We start from the raw sequence: 20,175 nt of genomic DNA on the forward strand, positions 1-20,175 counted from the left end.
TATGTTAGAACCACCAAGCTCTGAGAATACTGAATATGTTAGAACAGAGGGAGGGTGAAGGTGGAAAAGACAACATCTGCCTACGGATACAGGATTCAGACAATGCCCAGGCCACTCTCACGTTTTCATTCCTGCCTTGGTCTCACCCCATTGTGTGCTGGGTTGCACTCCACCTACTACCCTGGGGCCTGGAGCTAAGGATAAAGCACAGCCGTTGCATGGCTGAAAATGTGACAGTGAGCGTCTCCGAAAGCTAGGTTCCTCTCTGAAATCCTCTATTTAAGTAAATTATTTTAACTAAATTCTAAAATTTTCATTAAGTGAAAAGGAAGAAATAGTAAATCCATGATAAAATTTTTAGATGCTAATGAATCTAAAAGGATTTGCTAAGGGCTATAAAATTGTCTTCATCACGGAGTAGGGCTATAAAATTGTCTTGATTGAAGCTGATTCTCTAGGCTTGATTCAGAATTCTGTGGGGGGAGAAAATCTCAAAACACAGTTATTTTCATTTCACTTTTATTTTTTTAAAAATAGTCTCGATGCCCAACGTGGGGCTCGAACTCAGGACCCTGAGATCAAGAGTCACATGCTCTACCAACTGGGCCAGCCAGGCACCTCTCACTTTTATTTTAAAAAAGTGTTTCATGGAGCACTTCTTAGACGGAAGACAGGTGGTCAGAGAGAAGAAAGGGAGTCAGGCCAAAAGAGACATCTTTCACATCAAACAAGGGTGGACTGCTCATCTTTAAAAGAAACCAGCATTCTAGTAGACCATCTGGGGAAAAGGCACAATGACATTACTGGGAATCTGGCCAAAGTAAGGACTGTTACTGGATATTTCTGACTTTGTTCAGAATATTCCTGGAACTCTATGTCTTTATAATGCCATACAGATAGAACTTTTTTCTAATATGAAGAATGCCACATTCCATTAGCAGAAATTGAGCTATATTTTAATTTTATTATAATGAATTTGTAATTAGAATTGGAATCCCAACGAAAAACAAATTAATTGTTAAATGATCATCGTCAAGAAATAATGAGTAATGTTATTAGATGAATTGAAAAAGCCATAATGCAATGGGTTTGTGAAAACAAGAAAATACAATCCAACTCCTGGATCATTACCTAGGAATGAGGGCAGGGTTCTCATTCCAGGCAGTGATAACTTGTTATGCTTGATGTTTCTGTGCTAGAAAAACAAAATCATGTAAGCAAAGAGTCATTTTTACAAGTTTGAAGAACTAAGGCCACCTAATTTTGTGTCACCATGAAAGAATGTTCCTAGGAAATTCACTGACACATGTAATTTTTGTAAAAAATTTGTTCTTAGAATCATGCCAGGGAGCTGAACACTCAGAATTTTTTAAATATTAAGTGCCACCAAATAAAAGCCAAGAAAGGTGAATATTTCTCCTATCTAGCTGCTTGTTTCCTTTCTCGTATTCCAATACCTTAATTTTTCACTGACTGTATTCTATCTGGCTATTTCTTGGAGGTTGCTGTTGTTTACGCTATATACTCATTACTGAATTTTAAAGGAAAAATGACAGAATCTACTGACTTTCCTACTGGTCTGAAAGGGCTTCCTAAAGTAGCATGTTTTACAATCTTCTGTATGACAGTTACTGAGAACACTGTTAGACCATATCCTAAAATGACTTTTTCTCCATTCTTCAAGTCAGCAACAAAAGCAGAGAGAAATCAGCAATGTCAGTGTGGTGTCCTGGAAAGGATGATAAGCTCCAAGGGCCAAGAGATCTTAATTTGGAGTCGTGGTTCAGTCATTCGATAGCTATGTGGCCTTGGACAGGTTACTTAACCTCTCTGAGTCTGAATTTCCTCATTTATAAGATTAGGGTGATGATAGTAGCTTCCTCTCTCTCCTCCACATCATTCCCTGAGGGATCTCACTGCCCTATTCAGTTCCACATCGTTTACCACGTCGATGCTGAGAATACCCACAACCCCACCTGCAGCCCAGCCCTCTCTCCTGTGCTTCTGAACTACATTTCTGCTCATTTCACAGACAACTTCACTGAGACTTCCCTCAGGCACCTTAAATACATTATATGCCTGGCATGTAGTATGTGCCCAGGGAGTTACTATTTAATGAGAAGACAAGAGTCTTTCCACCTGCTACTTCCTCTACATGGAGCATTTATCTTCCCTCCTGCACTGGCATGTCCTGTTTGTTTGTTTGTTTGTTTGTTTGTTTGACAGAGAGAGACACAGCGAGAGAGGGAACACAAGCAGGGGGAGTGGGAGAGGGAGAAGCAGGCTTCCAAGGAGCAGGGAGCCTGATGCGGGGCTCAGTCCCAGGACCCTGGGATCATGACCTGAGCCGAGGGCAGATGCTTAATGACTGAGCCACCCAGGTGCCCCTGTCCTGTTTATTTTTTATTTTCCTTGGTCTCTTCCTCCAGGGAGATTTCCCGGACATTCCAGTCTCAGAGGCCCCTACTAAGTGTTCTCATTGTCCTTTCTGTTTCTCATAGCTTTGATGCTTCTACATTGTGATTGTCCACTCACTTGTCAGATTCCCCTTTCGACTCCACGGAAAGGACTATGTCTATCTATTCATTGCTGTATTCCCAGCCCCATCCACCAGTGTATGGCACATAGCAGTTATTCAACGAATATGTGTTGGGCGAATGAATGCATGAACTCAACAGAAGTTATTACTATAATCACAAAAATATTTAGAAACAGCAGCTATTAAGTATTACAACTCATGTACTCATTCAATCACTATTTACTAAGGACCTGTTATGTACCTGGCACTGGGTTAAGAAACCAGACAGAAATTTAGAAACAGGTTTATAATGCAATCTCATGGAAAATAAATAAATACATAAACACACAAAACCAGAATACCAAACCATATGGACACTGTGATTACTACTCTATAAAATAGGTAGGGAGCAGCCTGGTGTGTTGTACAGTGGTTTTTAAGGTTTTCTATTTTTAGTTAAAGGCTTTTCATTCAGATAAAAATCTTAGAAGCTCAAAATATAAACCAGAAAAAAGCAGAGGTTTGTAGGGGTGCTTGATGGAGGGGTGAGAGCCAGAGCCTGCCCGCGCTTCTCTTGCTGCTCCCTCCCCTCTGCCCCTGTGCCAACACCTCTCCTTCCAGACATGAAGGCAGCTGCTGGGGAGTGTTCAGAGAGGGAGGAGGATTTGAAAAGCCCCAGAATAGACTTCTGGTCAAACACTGCGGTTTAAAAGCATGCGCTTTACTTTGATCCTTTCCAAAATGCCTCTAAATTGACAACAAAGGGGCCCAAATGGGTGAAGAGTCAGTGTCAACCCTTTCTGGAACATGGACAGGGGCTAGATGAGGGAGACTAAGCCCACGGAGCTGAGGAAATGGAAAGTTGAGTGTCTGCAGATGGGGATGTGAAGAAGGAAGCCAATCTGGGGCACAGCACCCTGGAAAGGCCCTGCAATTGGAGGCACAGATTCTTCTGAAAGAGAGGGTAAGAGACAGAGCTGTAAACAGGCTTGTGGAAAGTCTTCTGAAGGAGCAGTCAGATCCCAGGATCCCCTCCCCTTTTCTCAGCAGCCAAGTGACCACCTCTCTCCCACCCCAGCAGAAGTCCGGGTTATGCTCAAGACGGTGAACCAGAAGCAGCTCCAGACTCAGGGACAGAGGCCAGGCCAGGGTGGTGGAGACACCATGTGCAAGAGAACTAACTGATTGGTTCAGGATTAGACATGGCACAAATTGGGCCAACTGAGTCCAACCTTGGCACTTTTATATTCTGAAAGTGCGAGAGAAAAGCAGAGTTGGAAGCCATGTTTCCCCTCCACATAAAGAAAGCCTTTTGAAATAGAAAAGAAGGAAGTAAAATACAGAGGAGAGAGAAAGAAAGACAGAGAGAGACACAGAGAGAGGGAGGTGGGGCGAGGAACAGAGAAAGAGGGAGGGACAGAGGTTGATGTGTGTGGGTGTCCGTCCAGGTGAGTGTCTTGGATGTGTTGAGGCCCTGTTCTAACTTTGAGGTTACTAGCTTTGACTGGTCCTTGTAATTCTTCCTTCAATTCTATAAACTACCCAGTATCCTTCTATATTGGTTTGCTAGGGCTGCCATCACAAAGTACCACAGATTGTGTGGCTTAAACAACAGAAATTTATTTCCTCATGGCCCTGGAGGTGAGAAGTCCAAAATGAAAGAGGTGGCATCTTCCGAGGCTTCTCTCCTGGGCTTGTAGACGGCCTTCACAGGGCCTTCCCTCTGTGCTGGATGTATCCTACCCTCCTCTTAGGATAACAATCAGATTGAATTGGGCCCACTCATATGACTTCATTTTACCTTAATCATCTCTTTAAAGACCCTGTCTCCAGGTGGAGTCACATTCTTTTTTTTTTTTTGAGATTTTATTTATTTATTTGAGAGAGAGAGAGTCCCATTGGGGAGGTGGGGTGCAGAGGGAGAAGCAGACTCCCCATTGAGCACAGGGCCTGGTGCCGTGAGGCTTGATGTGGGGCTTGATCCCGGGACCCTGAGATCATGACCTGAGCCGAAGTCAGACACCTAACTGACTGAGCCACCCAACTGACTGAGCCACCCAGGCGTCCCTAGAGTCACATTCTGAAGTATTTGGTATTAGGACTTCAGTTCATGAATTTTGAGGAAGGGGGCACAATTTAGCCTGTTAAAACTAATATGGACAGTAAATAACTAGATTTTGAAATAACTTAAGCTATTTCTAATTTAGTTTCTGCCACTTGCACCCAAACAGCTCTGACTTTACCACTCAGCTCTTGTGTACCACCTTGTGGACCTTATAATTTTCCTTAACTATTTTTTTAACCTGCACTGCCATTAACCTTTTTCTATGTTTATGTTCCTTAAAATGAGAAGTAGATCATAGTTTGTGCAGCCTATAGAGCCAGATGATCTGATGAGGACAGCTCTACTTATCAGCTGTTTGATCTTGGTGAAGTTCTCTATGCCTTAATTTCCTCATCTGTTAAATTGGGATGATGGTAATAGCAGGTTGTTGTGAGATTCATTATGTCAATGAATGTAAAGCATTTAGAACAGAGACTGGCATATGGTGAGTTTTATGTAAATAGGTGCTATTATTTATTCATCCAGAAGTCTCTATAGAAAATAACTGTGTCATGTACATATAGATGCTTAACAAATATTTATTACCAGTTTTTAAAAGTAATCTCTATGCCCAACGTGGGGCTCGAACTCACGACCCCGAGATCAAGAATTATTTATTAATTCTACTCCATAAATGTATGTGCTATAAAAGAGGTTCGTAAAGGTAACTTCAAATCATTATTCAATATATTGTTATCTGCCAATGTAAAGTGTCTTTATAATGTTCTTTTTCCTTGTTTAGTCAATGGTCACTATAAACAGCTATAACTCTGGACCACCTATCTTAAGTACTTTACTCAAGTTGATATAATAAACAAGTAGAGAGCCATTTTCTTGGACTTTAGAAGCTCTGTCATTTTGGAGGAGAGCCTGAGGTAAAAGTTAGGGTTGCTGGCTCTGGTCCTGGCTCTACCCCTACACTGTGAGCCTGACAAAAGTCTTGCATTCTTGTTGGCTTCACTTACAGACTGAGGCTGGACTATGTAAGCTTTAGGGTCTCTAATGCCAACATTCTATATTACTTACTTTTGAAAGAACATCTTATATGATCTGTTCAGATCTTTTAAAAATTACACCGTCCCTCATTTCCAACTTGGAAAATAACCTTTAGTAGTTCTGACATATAGTTAGATGTATTTCTGGGCATCTGTTAGATGAATGAGAAATAAATTATTAAAATTTGGGAGAGATCAATAGCAATTATAGTGTCTTTTGATAAGTTGAGCATTTTATTTCTAATGAGTCACCCTGTCCCCAAAAGCAACCAGTAAGATGATAAGAAAATAATATAAAATGTTACTTTATTTTATTTAATTTTAACTCCTTGGCCATTCTTAATTTTTTTAGAGTAGTCTTTTGAGTCCTGACCCTATAGTTAATAGATTAGTCAGCCTGGCACTGCTGGGATGCAGGGATGGGGGGTGGAGAAGGGAAATACATGATGTTTGCTTTTGTGCTCCTATCTTGTGCTGGAAACACTCCCACAAGACGCTCAGAAATACAAAGATGTGCACACTCCAACGTGTGCCAAGTAACACCACACTACTTTCATTCAACAAAAATGTATTCATTGCTTGCTCTGTTTCCCGGGGATCAGGGCTGAACAAGACCAAGTTCAGTCCTCTTGGAGTTAAATATACAATGAAGGTAAAGTGAGGGTTAATCTCCCTCCATTAGCCCAGTGATCAGATTCATACCGGAGGAGCAGGGTGCAGGCTCCTCAGGCTGGGCAGCTCTGTGGATCTGCAAGGTAGTTTTACCACTCCAGGAAACAGCAGTGTACCCGGTGTATCTAACAGGGCAGATCATTGTTTAACAGAAACTTCTCCATACAACATTATTTTCAGTAATAATACTGAAACGAAATGAATACTCATAATAACAGAGAGAAAAGAAACAGTGAGATTTTTCTTTTATTGAACTTTGTATATGTAATCATGTCAATAAAAATAAATAATAAATAATAAAATGAATTAATACAGGATCAAAGAAGAGGGAAAGGTGATAGATGAATATTTTTAAACTACATTAGTGTTTTCCAAATGAAAGGATAAAAGCATATACCTACATACTAGTCTGCCTCAGACATGAGTAATAACATTACAGGCTAATAATAACAAGGGCTCCATTTTGAGGGCGCCTGGGTGGCTCAGTCGTTAAGCGTCTGCCTTCGGCTCGGGTTGTGATCCCAGGGTCCTGGGATCGAGCCCCGCATCGGGCTCCCTGCTCTGTGGGGAAGCCTGCTTCTCCCTCTCCTACTCCCCCCTGCTTGTGTTCCCTCTCTCGCTCTCTCTCTCTCTGTCAAATAAATAAAATCTTTAAAAAAAAAAGGCTCCATTTCAAATTTCAAAGATACTATTCCAATAGAGTAAAATATTTCATGTATGAAAACTTGCACTTACCAAACAAGAATATTATAGCTTGCAGTTTGCACTGTTTTAAATTTTAATCACAAATAAAAGCTCCAAGTGGTCACATAGAGTGAGAGAATTAAATTGAGTCCGAGAGAATGGAAGTAGCACGAGTTCTGTTACAATCACTTCTTTCAAATCTAGGGTTTAAACGCAGAAGCAGATAGATCCACCCGAGTTGGAGACATGAAAGGCGCCCAAAGCAAGCATGGATGATTCTTTTTTTTTTTTTTTAACTTTTTAAGATTTTATTTATTTATTTGAGAGAAAGAGTGAGTGAGTGAGAGAGAGAGAGAACACACGAGCAGGGGGAGAGGGAGAAGCAGACACCCCACTGAGCAGGGAGCCCCAGGACCCTGGGATCATGACCCGAGCCTAAGGCAGACTCTTAACAGACTGAGCCACCCGCGTGGAAGATTCTGAACCGTAAGGAACGTAACTCTCCAACGAGCACGTATAGATGGGTCCGTTTATGCCAGCACTCCTCTGACTTCTACATAGAATACGATGCCTATGGAAGGATTAAAAAGTGCTAATTTTATTTATTATAAAATTGAATAGTAACTGCAGAAATTGTCTTGAACTTAGACTGACAAAAGATTTGGGGGCAAGAAGAATATTTTACATGGGATCTGACATTGTGTAGAATTGCCGGTGTGTGACTGTCGTTTTTAAAAGCAGACCAACTTTTGCTCTGTTTTATTATTGTTTCAAAATTCTCTACAGACAGTGCACGCCCTTATTGCTTGAGACCACTCCTATCACTACACCCATGCCGTAGGAAATGAGGAAAAATAATATAGGAACTCTAACTTAGAGCCAGATGTGTTGAATTTGTAAAACCCTTCCTCCTTCCCCATTCCAGGCCCAGGGGACCCAGCCCTACACAGGGACCTCATGAAGCCCCAGTGGACATTCTGGATCTTGCAGCAGGGTAAGGAGCCTGCCCTGGGTTGCCTTTCGTGGGTTTTGAAATGATAGTATAAATGGTTTGAGTGAGTGCAAGATCGGAGTTAGGGTGTGTATTCGTGCGTATGTGCACGTGTGTGTGCGTGAGGGGTGAGGTTAGGGAGGCTGGTGAAGAGCAGGAGGAATACACATAAGATGAATTTGTGCCCTCTCCTGGAAATAACAGGAAATTTTGGTTTTTAAAATGAATGTGAATTTAAATAGCCTCTCTCTTCAAGAAGTTCGAAATCCTTCACAGATACTATTTAATTCTTATTTTCAGGTTCCCTGTGAGTTTGGCAAGAGATGCGTATTGTAGTTTAATTAAGGAGGAAGTTGTGATAGGGATATTCAGGGATGTCCCCCCCCACCCCCGCGTCCCAGGGCGAATATGAAGCAACAGATGAGTTTTAGATGTATGTATAGGAAAGGAAAAAAATCAGACCAAATCAAATAACAAGTGATTATTGAAAGCTATTGTTTAGGTGTATAACGTGACACTATCTGGTACAGTCGAAGCTTCCCAGTGGGCCAGCCAATCCACTTGAGGAGGTACACCCAGGAGACATCTCCTGTATGTGCACAAGCAGACAGGTGTGAGAACATTCTGACAGACTGACTGTATCGGGCTACTCAGCGTGACAGGAGAATTGCCTTCTGGGCCATTGCCGCGGAAGCCACGCTGTTGTAATGTTCCTCCTGCTCTACCAGCTGGGCTCCAGGCCTCCCAGCTCGCCCACGGCACAGGCCAGTCATCGCCTACCTTGTGCCTCACACTGCAGGCCTCCCCTCTCCTACCCAGGGCCTCCCTGTCACCGCTGAGGTACAAGATACAACAGGACTGCCAGGGGCACATGGGCTTCATAGGGCCCAGGAGGCTGCAGGCAGAAAGGGAATGTCCCTGGCTTGTGTCTGCTCATAGGGTGGTGGATGTCACTCCCATTTCTTTTTGGCAGCAAGGGGAGCCAGGAAACAATGCCAGAAGTGCCAGGCGTTCATACCCAGTGAAGCAAATTTCAACCACGGAGAGGTGACGGATGGGAGAGAGAGCCATAGAAAAAATTCTTCTCCTTCCTCTCCCCCGAAGGACTCTTCTGAGAAATGTTTCCATGAGGCTTCTCTGGAAACGTCCTCCATGAGCAAGCATCCAGTTGTGCTTTTTAGTGAAGCGGAGAGCCACTTCAGGAACTTTCCTTCCCCCTCCTTCCTGCCTCCATGCCCTGTCCCCCTTCACTCTGGCTTCTTTGGGCTTGCATTCTTCCAGTAAAGCTTTAGAATGTAAATTTTGCCTCAGGCTATCATTTCTAGGGCACTCAGACTCAGACAAAGAATGTTTACTGCAGCAAAACAATGCTTAGGCATTGTTTTATGATCTCAAGAATTAACTAAACCGTCAGAACAAAGAAAAAGAAAGAAAAATAGAGGGGAAAAAAAAGGGAATTTCAAGCTGAAAACTAAAATTAAAGCAAACACGGACTCAGTGCAAAGGACAGCCTATGACTTAGGAGATTTCACTGCTATTCTTTCTCCCTTGCTCTTTTGCAAACTGTCCTGTAACTTTATATTTTAAATCATTGCAATATTGTGAAAAGCTTTCAGTTCCTTAAAACATGCGTAAATATATGGATGCCAATGATTAGTCTAGAAAAGAAAAATATTCAGAGGAGCGTAGTTGTTTCAGGTACAGCTTTAATACATTTTATTTTTGTAAGAGTGACCTGCGTTTCAGAAGTTCCTCCAAGAATTCTGGGGTCAGGTGACCTGGGATTAAAAACCCAGATCTAGCCATCACTTAAAAGGTCCTATATCTCTTTAAGCTTCAACTTTCTCTTCTTTTAGGTAAAGATAAGATAGTCCTCAATTCAGAGGGTTGTCTTGGGTTTTAAATGAGATTCAATGTCTTGCACATAGTACTCAATAAACATTATCATTACCCATTATAGCCCCAAGGAGGAAAATCAAGTGAGCAAAAACGGGTGCTGAACGAAGTTACATTTATGCTTGTTATCTTGAGAAAGATGAATTCCAGTTGGAGCTTTTGCCATGGGAACAATATATGATATTTTTCATCATCTTGTGTGTGTGTATGTTTGTGTGTGTGTATGTGTGTATGAACTCATTCAATCCATTTTCTTGATCACCTACTGTAGACCTGGCATTTTTCGAGGCATGGAAATCATGATAGACTAGGTCTCTGTTCTCAAGGATTTCTTGTTCATGAAAAAACAGCTTGTTATTGGGGTTTTTTTTTTTTTCTTGTTTGCTATTTCAGGAACATTCAGCATTTGGTTGGGTGACGAGAGCTCAATACCCCAGGACAGATGAGAAAACCTGAGGTTTATAGTTTTGATACACCAGATGATATTTTGAAGGAAACCAAGAAATGTATGTTCTGTGGAAAGGTGTGGAAGGGGGGCAAAAAGAGACCAGCGTTCAAATCCCAGAGGGGACAGATGTCGACAGTGGTCCCAGGGAGGCGCTGTTGCCTGGGAAGCATTGAGGACATGGGCGAAAACAGGACCACATCTGGGATAGTGCTGTGTCAGAAGTCCTGCCCAACCAGGTACTTTGCTGACTGCCCAGCGATTGGTGGGGAGAACTTAAATCGTAGGCCCCACTAAAATTTCTGTCTTCCCCAGGGTGGGATTTGGCTCTTCTACACTCAAGGGAGCAGAGTTTGATCCTGCCCCTCTCCCATTGCCTGATGCTCAGCTCTCACCTCCCTGTCACAAACCAGATCACCATAAGCCCACAGAGGACTTCCCTTCTCCTGGGGAATTACCAGTTCTGTGAAACTAGTTGTCCTAAACCATCTAGACATATAGACCAGTGTATGAGGAAAGGCCTTTACCAGACCATCTTTTAAAATCAAAACTCACCTTTATTTGCTCACTATGCACCAAAAACACTTGTCTTTTTTCCCCTATTCTTCAAATATGTCATATTTCTGTTTCAGGGTCTTAGCACATGCTGTTCCCTCTGCCTGGAATTCATATTCCCAGATCATTATATGACAGGCTTCACAGTCACCTCTTTGGAGAGGCCTTCCTTGACCACCCTATTCAGTGCCAATCACCCCACTTGCAGCCCAGACACTATCTAATTATCTTATTCTTTCTCTCCCCGCCCCTCCTGTTCTTTCTTCATTTTTTTTTTAATGCTTCATGTAAAAAACAGTGAGTCAATCATATACCTCAGTTTATGGTACACTATTATTGCCTTTCTTTCATGGCTATTTCTCCCACTCAGCCCTGATTTCCATTTTCATTCCCTCCCGTTCCACGTAGGCATCCACCATAAGATAGGAGATATATACTCTTTGATATAAGTGCAATACTGTAAAATGTCAGGTGTTGTTTTGTATATGTTTCAAATTTTTATTAATCGTATTGTGCCATAGACCTTGTTCTATTTATGTTTTACGATCAACAGTGGGTTTTAAAGATCCATATGTATTCGCTATTCGTACCTCTGGTTCATTGCTTCCAAGTGATCCCTAGCATTCTGTAGAGTGCATTTGTCCCCCTTCAGGATGAGCTCCCATAAAGAGCTTTACAGTGACTATCCTCATGTTTGCCCCTTTATAGACCTCAGTGAGAATTGATCGGGACCTCTATCTGGGGAGGGATTGCTGGCCATCTGTATATACATACTTATATACGTAGAAGTTCTAGATGCTTTACATGTATTAAATCACTCAATCCTCACAAGAAGCCTCTGGAGTAGGTGTTATCCCCGTTTTACCAGTAAAGAAACTGAGTGGCTAATGACCTGTTCAAGGTCGTTAGTGACAGAGCTGGGGTGTAAACTTGCCAGTGACTCCCTCCAGGCGAGCATAAGAAGAGCCCCCAGCGCCACAGCCGGGGCTGTCCTACCCCTCACCCCATCCCCATATGCTCTACACACACGCCCCTCAGAGAACTAGCACCCCTGTCCTACCCTTTACCGAGATTGTTGGTAATCCCCTAGCCCTCGGGCTGTGGGAGGGATGGATGGCCCCATCCTTACCTTCCTTACCTGGCCAGCCTCTGGCACCGTCCTGGTATCATCCTGCCACCCCTGTCCAGCAGCTGCTTTGTCTCAAAGTGGCACCAGGCCAGGCAATGCTTTGCCAAGAACATTGGGAGGGGAGAGAAAACAGCCCCCATCTCCATCCCCACCGTGCCCCAACCTCCTCTGCTTCCCCTGTTGTTTGCCCATAGCAGGTCCCGGCCACCCCTCCCCTCCGCCCAGGGCTCCTTGTGCTTCTTGCCTAGACTTACACAGATTTGAAGATTCATATGCTTCCCTCTTACGTCTGAGGCAACATCACATTTGAACTTTGTGGGGAGCCTCATATTCTTCAGAACTCTCACCAAGACCTGAAATTGTCATCTTTGTTTATTTACCTGTGTGTTATCTGTTACCCTCCCTGTGAGGCGTACATATGTTGTGAGCAAGGACTTTGTTTTATTTGTCTCTATAGTTCCAACTTCAGTTCAATAGCCCGCATATATAGATTAAGGATGATTTAAGAAATAGCCTTGTTTTCTACACAGTTTCATTGTGTTCCTTGGTTCCCTTTATATAAAATTCAAGGATCAGAAAAATATAAGTATAGCTTTTGTTAATGTACTAAATGAGATTGTGGATAATGTTCTTTATCTATCTGTGTCTCACGGGAAGAGGCATGTTTGCAAAGAGATGGCTGCTCTGTGAAGTAGAATATAGATTAAGCTTAGTTGATATTTTATATCAGTGGTTCTCAAAGTGTGGTCTGAAGACTCCTTGGAGATCCCAAGACCTTTTCAGGGAGCTCATGGGGTCAAAATCATGCATGCACAAAAGATCTGTTCAAAATTCTGGGTAGACCAATGGATTTTAAGATAACAAGGTGCAAAATATTCATCAATATGGTATCAGTTTCCACACTGCAAGTAAGTTGTTTTTTTTTTTTAAGATTTTATGTATTTATTTGTCAGAGAGAGAGAGAGAGAGAGAGCACAAGCAGGGAAGCGGCAGTCAGAGGGAGAGGGAGAAGCAGGCTCCCCACTGAGCAAAGAGCCCCATGTGGAGCTCCATCCCAGGGTCCTAGGATCATGACCTGAGCTGAAGGCAGCCGCTTAAAACATTGAGCCATTCAGGTGTCCTGACACTGCAACTAAGTTTCAAGAAACTACTGCTTGTTAAGTTTTGGTGTAGTAACACAAAAGGCTATCTTCAATGATCTGAAAACGCTGTTAAAATACTCTTCCAGCCCCCCAAAATAATTCTCTTTCGTTTTCCAACATCCTATCTGTATGAAGCCAAATTTTTTTTCATATGCTTTGATCAGAATAATATATTGCTATAAATTAAAGTGAAGTTAAAGAACTATGTGAATCTAGTTGTCTTCTATTGAGCCAGACATTAAAGAGATTTCTAAAAAGGTAAAACAGTGCTACTTTCTCACTCTTATCTTTTTTTGTTCTGAAAATATAGTTATTTTTCATAAAAGGATGTCATTTATGTTACTATATAATGGGCTTATTATATGTAGTTTATAATTAATTAATATTTTAAAATCTCTCAGTTTTAATTTCCAAACTGTAAATATCAATAGATGTAACCACCTGAAATAGCTTTTTGGGTCCCCAGCAATTTTTAAGAGCATATGGGACAAAAAGTTTTAAGAACTTCTATTTGTTCCATTGCAGGGAGATGAACCACAAGCCTATGAACTAGCTGTAGAGTCTTGGTTTTCTGAACCTGGAGTCTTGATTTTTAAGAGTAATTTTTTATATCTTAAGTCAAATTCATTCCCAGAAAAAACTGATACAAATAATGTAAAAATAAGCTAGTTTTATCGGTCAGATATTACTGTGAAACAAACATCCATAAAATCTTGGAATCATATGAAAATAAAATATTTATATAACTCCAACATCGAGGGGTTGAGCATGAAGGCTTCTGAGGCCCAGGTTTGGAACTAACACACTTTCACTCTCTCTTATTCTGTTGGCCAAACCCAGAGTTGAAGGACTCACCCTAGGGGGAGTAGGTGCAAAGTCACATTGCAAAGAGAGTGGGTACAAGGTAGAGTGAAGGATGGGGGCCTTGAGGCACTCCACTACACCATCTGTGTTAAGATGGCAAGTCCAACTTTTTAGTTACTGTTGCTTAACATTGGAGACATGGAACTGCTTTCCTTACTCAGATCCTTGGAAACTTAGGCGAAGTCTCTGAAACACTTTTTTATTTTTTAATTCACCATAAACTCCTTATGTAAATAGACACTCAATCCATAAAACTGTTTTTTTGACGAATTTCTATGTTAATTATGTAAGTCAGTTGCTTATTTAGCTCCCAGTGGTTGTTCATAAAACTCCAAGAACAATTTCTTTAGAGTGGTCATCTGCAAATGATGAGGGAGTTAGACAAGCTTGGTCCCTAAAGCACTTTCTTGCACTATTTACTGAATAGTTAATAGAGTAAGAATAATAATTATAGGGCGCCTGGGTGGCTCAGTTGGTTAAGCGACTGCCTTCGGCTCAGGTCATGATCCTGGAGTCCCGGGATCGAGTCCCGCATCGGGCTCCCTGCTCAGCAGGGAGTCTGCTTCTCCCTCTGACCCTCTTCCCTCTCGTGCTCTCTATCTCTCATTCTCTCTCTCTCAAATAAATAAATAAAATCTTAAAAAAAAAAGAATAATAATTATAAAGTATATTACTGTATCAGTTCACCCAAAGGGGATTTGTTTTGGCACTAACCAGGGCAAGGCACACTTTTGAAGAAATATGCTTCTTCTAACAACCAACTGTATTAATTGTCCCGTAGACTGGGGTAGGGAGGAAGAAAGGGATAAATAAGTTAATAAAAAACATAAACTCAGAGGCAACACAATAAATACCTACCTCATAAAGAAGACCCTTTATGACAATTTTAGGGCTTAAAGAGAAATAAGAACAAAGCTTAGATTTAGATGATGCTTCTTTCCCCACTAGTTCAAAACTCTTTAAAAGGAATCTCTATAGCCCCTATTATGTGAAAGATAAATATTTTACTCTCATTTTGTGTAAAAATTTAATGAGTATCTGTGAAAAACTAAAATAACTGGTGAAAAGTCTAGTTATTTAATTATTTGACTCAATTCAACCTTACTTTCATGGTCTTGATTAATTGATCACCAACAATGGAGCAATGGAGAACCAATCTTTAATTTATTATCATTTACTGAATGCTTATCATGTGTTTGGCACTGAGGGAATCCTAGCATTATAAAACTAATCCCTGTTCACATAATCCTGTTGTCTATTTGGGGAGGTAATCAGTGCATTTTTTTAAAAATTAATTACAGAAGGTATGAAATAATAAGTTCTGAAAGACCAGTGAGACTAGTTGGAGAAGGGACAGTGTTTTCTCCCCAACATCCATTAAACCTCAACCCATTTTGGAAAAAAAATCATGTTATTTATGTGAGATTATCTTCACCCCCAGCTCCAGGGATGATCCCTAACTGGCCTAAATCAATCAAAGTAATCCCAGCCTCTGGAACCAAGTGATGGGTTGTGGTAATTCACGAAATTCCTATAGCCACAGGGACTGGACATGAGAACTCAGTCAGCTGGAAGCTCAGGATTTTTGTGGAATTTCTGGGGTTCATATGCTCTCCGACCTTCTGAGTGAATATGGTATATGGTTGTGAGGCCCGGACCTGCTTCTCAACACACTGCCATGTTTGGGGATATCCCACCACATGCATAACAGTGGGGGACAGTGATGCCTCCGAGTGTAGAAGCACTGAGGACTGGATATTCATAGTTCCAGGCAGCTTCACAGCTGAGGCTCAGGCTTCTCTTCTCTGCTTGGCCATCTGAACGACCTGTGTGATTTCTGTGAATCCCGGGCTAGCGACATGAACGTGGAGAATTCATTTTGTTAGCAGCAGGTTTGGTGGACGGTAGCAACATTCAGTGTCCTAGAGCAACAGTTTCAGAAGTAGCACTTAGTATCTTGAATCCCAGGGTCAGAATGTAGCGCACTGTCTTTACCAAACTGCTTCTGTGGCCTCATTTTTGCTGCGGTTCTCCCTAGCCTTTGACTTACCCAACATCCTTTCAACAAATGTGTTATTTCCTAGATCAGTCAGAATCACTTTTTAGTGCTGAAACTGAGAATCCTCTCTAGGACGTTTAGCCAAACATCCCCTTTTGTTGTATCTAAGCCCCTCTGGGCTGGACTTTCAGTTACGTGAAGCTAGAAGCATCCTAACTGAGGTTGGAGTCCTGGCAGTCGGTGTTATCAGAGCCCTGAGCCATAACAGAGTGTCCGAATAGGCTGTGTATGCGATTGAACTTGGCCTAACGCATCGACCCAGTGCAGGAAAGGAGGTTGCAGCAGGGAATAGTTACAAGGCGACTGCAGTACAGGAAGGAAGGCAGGTCTGAACTCAGTTCAGCAGCCTCCGTCTCCCCTGGAACTGAGGGTGAGCGTCATGCCCCCTCCCCCACCCTCTTTGTGGTAGGTAAGGCAGGTAGGAAGAATGACAGGCTAGCTCATCCTTCCCATCCTCACCCCAATCCAATCTTACTTGGATATTATGAGCTAAGGGTTTGCAAACCCATCGTTGTGCTGGTTCTGCAGAGTTGGCTGTCTGTGGTCTAGACTTTTGAGGGACAGATCTCATTCTGAGATGTGCAGGCAAGTGCCTTCTAATTGGCCCCTGTCCAGACAAGCCCACTGTTGAGTATCCCCTCAGCATAGCGGACAGCCATTCAGTGTTGAGGCCTTGTTCATACGGTCATCAAGACACGAGGTTATGAGGCATGTCCCCACACACAGTTAAAGTACATTTAGAAAGTACCTTGAATAAATAAATATTGGTTTCATCATTATGCTTATTTTTCTGTATTCCCACTTGCACTTAGGTTTTGGCTTGGTTATTTCTTACTGTTCTGTTACCTCTTTGATGCCTCTAAGATATTTTTTCTAGTTCAGCCAGCATTTTCAGTTATTTTCAGTGGGAGAGTGGTCCAAAACATCTTGGTAACCACTATGGTCAGAAATAGAAATCTTCCATTGAGTTTTTAATTTCATCATTATAGTTTTCATTCTTATAAGTTTTAAATGGTCCTTAAGTCTCTGATATTTTAAAATGATTTCTTATTGCCTGTCCATATTTCAAGCTTGTTTGTATTTCTTTAAAATTATTAGACATAGTTATTTTATATTTGGTGTCTGATATGTTCAGTATCTGAGGTCTCTGGAGTCCTTTGCTGATATCTATCTGTTCTGCTGGATCTTGGTGCCTTATATCCTAGTATGCTTAAAGTTTTTGCTGGAAGACAGTCTGTTTCTTGGAACTTGTGTGTGTATGTCAATTTCCAGAACCGATGGAAAAAAACCCCCATAGATTCAAAAAGAATCCCATCCCTGCTCCCACTCCCTGCCCAAAAAGAAAAATCCCTGGGAGGACAAACTAAAAACATACATATAGACACATCTATATTTATAAGATTACATCAGCTTCAAGAAAAAACATGGAAAGATGCACAATCTATTTTTAACATGGTCATGTGAGCATGGAAGTAAAAGGGAGGGTGGGGAAAGAATGATGTGGGTGATGAGAATAAGGAAGGTGGGGAAGAACAAAGAAAAAGGGAAACAAAAGATGCAAACATCTATGATTACATTTAGGAATTTTAATAAATGTATATGTATAGAAAGAAAGCTTAAAAATAAAGTGTATGAACGAAGGAAAACAATATATCTCTCTCTGTAGTGAAAGATCCAAAATAAAATAGGTGGAAACTGACTTTACACGTGGATTCAGAGACTAATGCCCTGTGACCACACGCAAAGGTGATTCAACCTTAGGAAATACATCAACGTAATTCAATATATTATGTTAACTAATTAAAAGTCAATAATCTTATATTAGAATAAATATATGCTCCTATTACAGAATAAATATATGCTCCTATTACCAATGACTGGGAAGACGACTTGGCAGTCAGGCACTTCTCTGTAGGTCAGCTGGAATTCAGGGCATTGCTGTTCATCCCCCCTGGGGCTCCTTTCAACCTCTTTGAGAACAAGAAACGAACAACATTAAACTCTGTGCTCACCATGTGTTCAGCATGGACAACTGTGATGACTTGCTACCAGAATATCTCGACTTCATCTGTGGTGTGGTTGACTCCAAGGACCTGCTCCTGAGCATCTCCCTAGAAATGCTCCAGCAGAGCAAATCTTGAAGGTCATTTGCAAAAACACTGTAAAGTAATGCCTTGAGCTCGCCTCTGAGCTGGCAGAGGACAAGGAGAACAACAGGAAATTCTACAAGGCCTTCTCTAAAAACCTAAAGCTTGGGATCCATGAGAGCCCGACACCTCGGCACGGCCTTTCTGAGCTGATGCGCTATCACACTTCTCAGTCTGGAGATGAGAGGACTTCTCTTTCAGACTCTGTCTCCCACATGATGGAGATCCAGAAGTCCAGCTATTGACATCACTGGTGAGAGCAAAGAGTGGGTTGCCAACTCGGCTTTTGCAGAGCGAGTGCCGAAGTGGGGCTTCGAGGTAGTGTGTATGACGGAGGCTGTGGATGACTACTGCGGGCAGCTCAAGGAGTCCGATGGGAAGAGTCTGGTCTCCTTACCGAGGAGGGCCTGGAACTGCCTGAGGATGAAGGGGAGGAGAAGAAAATGAAGGAGAGCAAAGCCCAGCTTGGGAACCTCTGCAAACTCATGAAAGGAATCTTGGATAAGAAGGTTGAGAAGGTGACAATCTCCAGGCTGGTTGTGACGGCAATGTGACTGCAGTGTGACTAGCTGCAGTGTCACTAACCGGCACCTACGGCAGGACAGCCAACATGGAGAGGATCACGAAGGCCCAGGCTCTTGGGGACGACGCTACAGTGGGCTATACGATGGCCAACAAGCGCCTGGAGATCAACTCTGACCGCCCCATTGTGGAAGTGCCGCCGCACAAGGCGGAGGCGGACAGGAATGACAAGGCTGTCGAGGACCTGGCAGGACTGCTGTTTGAAAGGGCTCTGCTTTCTTTTGGCTTCTCACTGGAGGGTCCCCAGACTCACGACCACCGCATCTAACACATGATCAAGAGAGGCGGGGGCATTGACGAAGATGAAGAGACGGCAGAGGAACCCGGAGCTGCTGTTCCTGATGAGACTCCCCCACCCCCACCCCAGCCCTGAGGGTGATGAGGATGCCTCTCTCATGGAAGAGGTAGATTAGGGGTTTCTCTCGACAGACTGTGGGCCCCGTGAGTAGTGTCCCCATAGCTCCTCCCCAGCAGCCCAGAGTGGCCCCAGCTCACCTGGTTCCCTCTGCTGATGTCTAGTGGGTTTTTATTTTTCTCCTGTCTTTGAGGCAGGATATAAGGGCCTCAAGCCCTAGCCCTTCCCATATTTGATAAGGAATTTGGCTGTGTATTGTGGGGTTTTTTGGTTTATTTTGTTCTGAAATTAAAGTACACAAAATAGTTTTATAAAAAAAAGAATAAATATATGCTCCTAAAGGAGGAATAGACAAAATTCAGAAACCATTCTTAATATATAAAGAACTTTTAAAGGTGGTGAAAAAAAATCAGCAATCCATTAAAAAACAAAGGACCCAGACAAGTTAATTGCAGAGGAAGAAAAGCAAGTGGCCAATAAAAATACGAAAAAATCAAATTGTCACTAAATGGTTAAGGAGATACAAATGAGGAACCCGAAGCCTTCATCTAGTCATATCTGCAGCAAATATTCTCTTCTGGTCTGAGTCTGGCTTTCAAGATGGTAGAAGTTGTCTTTTTATTGACATACAGATTTTAGATGTTTCTCGCATATGCAGATCCATCATTCTTTTTATTTTTTTATTTTTTTAAAGATTTTGTTTATTTATTTGAAAGAAAGAGAGAGAGCACGAGCAGGGAGAGAGGGAGAAGCAGACTCTCCACTGAGTGGGGCGCCAGATGTGGGACTGACCCACCCAGGCACCCCTTGTCATTCATAGTTCATGAAGGTGGAGACTTCATGAATGGGGTTAGTGCCCTTACAGAAGAGACATGAGATCTTTCTCTCAGTCCTTCTTCTTCCTCCACCTCCCCATTCCCCTCACTCCTTTTCTTCCATCTCTTTCTCTGTCTCTCTCTGCCTCTTTGTCTCTTTCTCTCTCCAAGACAGCCATCTGCAAACCAGGAAGAGTGTCCTTACCACATACCGGATCTTAA

The 20,175-nt window shown here is 42.2% G+C and overlaps 1 pseudogene; it reads left to right on the forward strand.

Annotated features, from left to right (window-relative positions):
- The first annotated feature begins 17,911 nt into the window (after positions 1-17,911).
- LOC113915986 lies at positions 17,912-19,196 on the forward strand (annotated as a pseudogene).
- The last annotated feature ends 979 nt before the right edge of the window (positions 19,197-20,175 follow it).

Source organism: Zalophus californianus, chromosome 1 (assembly GCF_009762305.2).
Source record: "Zalophus californianus isolate mZalCal1 chromosome 1, mZalCal1.pri.v2, whole genome shotgun sequence".
Lineage (NCBI taxonomy): Eukaryota > Metazoa > Chordata > Mammalia > Carnivora > Otariidae > Zalophus > Zalophus californianus.